Below are 6,000 nucleotides of genomic sequence, written 5' to 3'. Positions count from 1 at the left end.
AAGCAGTGCAGCGTGCCTCACACAGCTTCTCGGTAGCCCCCGGGCTCTGGACCGACCTGCCCCCTCGTGTTGAATTGTCGCCCACTCTTGAAGCTTTTAAGTCCCGCCTAAAAACCCACCTATTTCCCCTCGCTTACCAGCCAGTCTGAGCTGAGCTGTGTCATACCTGTCTGTATGCTTTCACTGTCTGTCCACAGCCTTTATGTGCCTTGTATTTATTCTTATGTGTGCTTTTTTTTATCTATTCGTGTAATATTATATTTTATTATAATGTTATGTTCATTGTGAAGCACTTTGGCAAACCCTCTGTTTTTAAACTGTGCTATATAAATAAAGTGGATTGATTGCTTCGGATCAGCAGTCATCAGGAGGCTTTGGCCATACCGTATAGACACACGTACGCAGATAGGAGGCTTTGGCCATACCGTACAGACACACGTACGCAGATAGGAGGCTTTGGCCATACCGTAGAGACACACGTACGCAGATAGGAGGCTTTGGCCATACCGTACAGACACACGTACAAAGATAGGAGGCTTTGGCCATACCGTAGAGACACACGTACAAAGATAGGAGGCTTTGGCCATACCGTAGAGACACACGTACGCAGATAGGAGGCTTTGGCCATACCGTAGAGACACACGTACGCAGATAGGAGGCTTTGGCCATACCGTAGAGACACACGTACGCAGATAGGAGGCTTTGGCCATACCGTATAGACACACGTACGCAGATAGGAGGCTTTGGCCATACCGTACAGACACACGTACAAAGATAGGAGGCTTTGGCCATACCGTAGAGACACACGTACGCAGATAGGAGGCTTTGGCCATACCGTAGAGACACGCGTACGCAGATAGGAGGCTTTGGCCATACCGTAGAGACACACGTACGCAGATAGGAGGCTTTGGCCATACCGTAGAGACACACGTACGCAGATAGGAGGCTTTGGCCATACCGTATAGACACACGTACGCAGATAGGAGGCTTTGGCCATACCGTACAGACACACGTACAAAGATAGGAGGCTTTGGCCATACCGTAGAGACACACGTACGCAGATAGGAGGCTTTGGCCATACCGTACAGACACACGTACGCAGATAGGAGGCTTTGGCCATACCGTACAGACACACGTACAAAGATAGGAGGCTTTGGCCATACCGTAGAGACACGCGTACGCAGATAGGAGGCTTTGGCCATACCGTATAGACACACGTACAAAGATAGGAGGCTTTGGCCATACCGTAGAGACACGCGTACGCAGATAGGAGGCTTTGGCCATACCGTAGAGACACGCGTACGCAGATAGGAGGCTTTGGCCATACCGTATAGACACACGTACGCAGATAGGAGGCTTTGGCCATACCGTATAGACACACGTACGCAGATAGGAGGCTTTGGCCATACCGTACAGACACACGTACGCAGATAGGAGGCTTTGGCCATACCGTAGAGACACACGTACGCAGATAGGAGGCTTTGGCCATACCGTACAGACACACGTACGCAGATAGGAGGCTTTGGCCAGACCGTAGAGACACACGTACGCAGATAGGAGGCTTTGGCCATACCGTACAGACACACGTACGCAGATAGGAGGCTTTGGCCATACCGTACAGACACACGTACGCAGATAGGAGGCTTTGGCCAGACCGTAGAGACACACGTACGCAGATAGGAGGCTTTGGCCATACCGTACAGACACACGTACGCAGATAGGAGGCTTTGGCCATACCGTACAGACACACGTACGCAGATAGGAGGCTTTGGCCATACCGTAGAGACACGCGTACGCAGATAGGAGGCTTTGGCCATACCGTATAGACACACGTACAAAGATAGGAGGCTTTGGCCATACCGTAGAGACACGCGTACGCAGATAGGAGGCTTTGGCCATACCGTAGAGACACGCGTACGCAGATAGGAGGCTTTGGCCATACCGTACAGACACACGTACGCAGATAGGAGGCTTTGGCCATACCGTAGAGACACACGTACGCAGATAGGAGGCTTTGGCCATACCGTACAGACACACGTACGCAGATAGGAGGCTTTGGCCATACCGTAGAGACACACGTACGCAGATAGGAGGCTTTGGCCATACCGTACAGACACACGTACGCAGATAGGAGGCTTTGGCCAGACCGTAGAGACACACGTACGCAGATAGGAGGCTTTGGCCATACCGTACAGACACACGTACGCAGATAGGAGGCTTTGGCCATACCGTAGAGACACACGTACGCAGATAGGAGGCTTTGGCCATACCGTACAGACACACGTACGCAGATAGGAGGCTTTGGCCATACCGTACAGACACACGTACGCAGATAGGAGGCTTTGGCCATACCGTACAGACACACGTACGCAGATAGGAGGCTTTGGCCATACCGTACAGACACACGTACGCAGATAGGAGGCTTTGGCCATACCGTAGAGACACACGTACGCAGATAGGAGGCTTTGGCCATACCGTAGAGACACACGTACGCAGATAGGAGGCTTTGGCCATACCGTACAGACACACGTACGCAGATAGGAGGCTTTGGCCATACCGTACAGACACACGTACGCAGATAGGAGGCTTTGGCCATACCGTACAGACACACGTACGCAGATAGGAGGCTTTGGCCATACCGTACAGACACACGTACGCAGATAGGAGGCTTTGGCCATACCGTACAGACACACGTACGCAGATAGGAGGCTTTGGCCATACCGTACAGACACGCGTACGCAGATAGGAGGCTTTGGCCATACCGTATAGACACGCGTACGCAGATAGGAGGCTTTGGCCATACCGTAGAGACACACGTACGCAGATAGGAGGCTTTGGCCATACCGTACAGACACACGTACGCAGATAGGAGGCTTTGGCCATACCGTACAGACACGCGTACGCAGATAGGAGGCTTTGGCCATACCGTATAGACACGCGTACGCAGATAGGAGGCTTTGGCCAGACCGTAGAGACACGCGTACGCAGATAGGAGGCTTTGGCCAGACCGTAGAGACACGCGTACGCAGATAGGAGGCTTTGGCCAGACCGTAGAGACACGCGTACGCAGATAGGAGGCTTTGGCCATACCGTAGAGACACGCGTACGCAGATAGGAGGCTTTGGCCATACCGTAGAGACACGCGTACGCAGATAGGAGGCTTTGGCCATACCGTAGAGACACACGTACGCAGATAGGAGGCTTTGGCCAGACCGTAGAGACACGCGTACGCAGATAGGAGGCTTTGGCCATACCGTAGAGACACGCGTACGCAGATAGGAGGCTTTGGCCATACCGTAGAGACACGCGTACGCAGATAGGAGGCTTTGGCCATACCGTATAGACACGCGTACGCAGATAGGAGGCTTTGGCCATACCGTAGAGACACGCGTACGCAGATAGGAGGCTTTGGCCATACCGTACAGACACGCGTACGCAGATAGGAGGCTTTGGCCATACCGTATAGACACACGTACGCAGATAGGAGGCTTTGGCCATACCGTAGAGACACACGTACGCAGATAGGAGGCTTTGGCCAGACCGTAGAGACACGCGTACGCAGATAGGAGGCTTTGGCCATACCGTAGAGACACGCGTACGCAGATAGGAGGCTTTGGCCATACCGTAGAGACACGCGTACGCAGATAGGAGGCTTTGGCCATACCGTATAGACACACGTACGCAGATAGGAGGCTTTGGCCATACCGTACAGACACACGTACAAAGATAGGAGGCTTTGGCCAGACCGTATAGACACGCGTACGCAGATAGGAGGCTTTGGCCATACCGTAGAGACACGCGTACGCAGATAGGAGGCTTTGGCCAGACCGTAGAGACACGCGTACGCAGATAGGAGGCTTTGGCCATACCGTATAGACACGCGTACGCAGATAGGAGGCTTTGGCCATACCGTAGAGACACGCGTACGCAGATAGGAGGCTTTGGCCATACCGTACAGACACGCGTACGCAGATAGGAGGCTTTGGCCATACCGTATAGACACACGTACGCAGATAGGAGGCTTTGGCCATACCGTATAGACACACGTACGCAGATAGGAGGCTTTGGCCAGACCGTAGAGACACGCGTACGCAGATAGGAGGCTTTGGCCATACCGTAGAGACACGCGTACGCAGATAGGAGGCTTTGGCCATACCGTACAGACACACGTACGCAGATAGGAGGCTTTGGCCATACCGTAGAGACACACGTACGCAGATAGGAGGCTTTGGCCATACCGTAGAGACACGCGTACGCAGATAGGAGGCTTTGGCCATACCGTAGAGACACGCGTACGCAGATAGGAGGCTTTGGCCATACCGTATAGACACGCGTACGCAGATAGGAGGCTTTGGCCAGACCGTAGAGACACGCGTACGCAGATAGGAGGCTTTGGCCATACCGTATAGACACGCGTACGCAGATAGGAGGCTTTGGCCATACCGTATAGACACACGTACGCAGATAGGAGGCTTTGGCCATACCGTAGAGACACGCGTACGCAGATAGGAGGCTTTGGCCATACCGTACAGACACGCGTACGCAGATAGGAGGCTTTGGCCATACCGTACAGACACACGTACGCAGATAGGAGGCTTTGGCCATACCGTACAGACACACGTACGCAGATAGGAGGCTTTGGCCATACCGTATAGACACACGTACGCAGATAGGAGGCTTTGGCCATACCGTATAGACACACGTACGCAGATAGGAGGCTTTGGCCAGACCGTAGAGACACGCGTACGCAGATAGGAGGCTTTGGCCATACCGTAGAGACACGCGTACGCAGATAGGAGGCTTTGGCCATACCGTAGAGACACGCGTACGCAGATAGGAGGCTTTGGCCATACCGTAGAGACACGCGTACGCAGATAGGAGGCTTTGGCCATACCGTATAGACACGCGTACGCAGATAGGAGGCTTTGGCCAGACCGTAGAGACACGCGTACGCAGATAGGAGGCTTTGGCCATACCGTATAGACACGCGTACGCAGATAGGAGGCTTTGGCCATACCGTAGAGACACGCGTACGCAGATAGGAGGCTTTGGCCATACCGTACAGACACGCGTACGCAGATAGGAGGCTTTGGCCATACCGTATAGACACACGTACGCAGATAGGAGGCTTTGGCCATACCGTATAGACACACGTACGCAGATAGGAGGCTTTGGCCAGACCGTAGAGACACGCGTACGCAGATAGGAGGCTTTGGCCATACCGTAGAGACACGCGTACGCAGATAGGAGGCTTTGGCCATACCGTACAGACACACGTACGCAGATAGGAGGCTTTGGCCATACCGTAGAGACACACGTACGCAGATAGGAGGCTTTGGCCATACCGTAGAGACACACGTACGCAGATAGGAGGCTTTGGCCATACCGTAGAGACACACGTACGCAGATAGGAGGCTTTGGCCATACCGTATAGACACACATACGCAGATAGGAGGCTTTGGCCATACCGTACAGACACACGTACGCAGATAGGAGGCTTTGGCCATACCGTAGAGACACACGTACGCAGATAGGGGGCTTTGGCCATACCGTAGAGACACGCGTACGCAGATAGGAGGCTTTGGCCATACCGTAGAGACACACGTACGCAGATAGGAGGCTTTGGCCATACCGTACAGACACACGTACGCAGATAGGAGGCTTTGGCCATACCGTAGAGACACACGTACGCAGATAGGAGGCTTTGGCCATACCGTAGAGACACACGTACGCAGATAGGAGGCTTTGGCCATACCGTACAGACACACGTACGCAGATAGGAGGCTTTGGCCATACCGTACAGACACGCGTACGCAGATAGGAGGCTTTGGCCATACCGTACAGACACGCGTACGCAGATAGGAGGCTTTGGCCATACCGTACAGACACACGTACGCAGATAGGAGGCTTTGGCCATACCGTACAGACACACGTACGCAGATAGGAGGCTTTGGCCATACCGTACAGACACACGTACGCAGATAGGAGGCTTTGGCCATA

At 53.5% G+C, this 6,000-nt stretch overlaps 1 protein-coding gene across 1 annotated transcript in view; it reads right to left on the bottom strand.

Annotated features, from left to right (window-relative positions):
* Positions 1-6,000, bottom strand: part of fryl (furry homolog, like) — a 58,252-nt gene that overhangs the window by 27,996 nt on the left and 24,256 nt on the right. The gene's annotated exons all lie outside the window — the stretch shown is intronic.

Source organism: Pseudochaenichthys georgianus, unplaced genomic scaffold (assembly GCF_902827115.2).
Source record: "Pseudochaenichthys georgianus unplaced genomic scaffold, fPseGeo1.2 scaffold_595_arrow_ctg1, whole genome shotgun sequence".
NCBI lineage: Eukaryota > Metazoa > Chordata > Actinopteri > Perciformes > Channichthyidae > Pseudochaenichthys > Pseudochaenichthys georgianus.
Note: the sequence above shows the minus strand (reverse complement) of the source record. Positions and strands in the feature narration are given on the sequence as shown.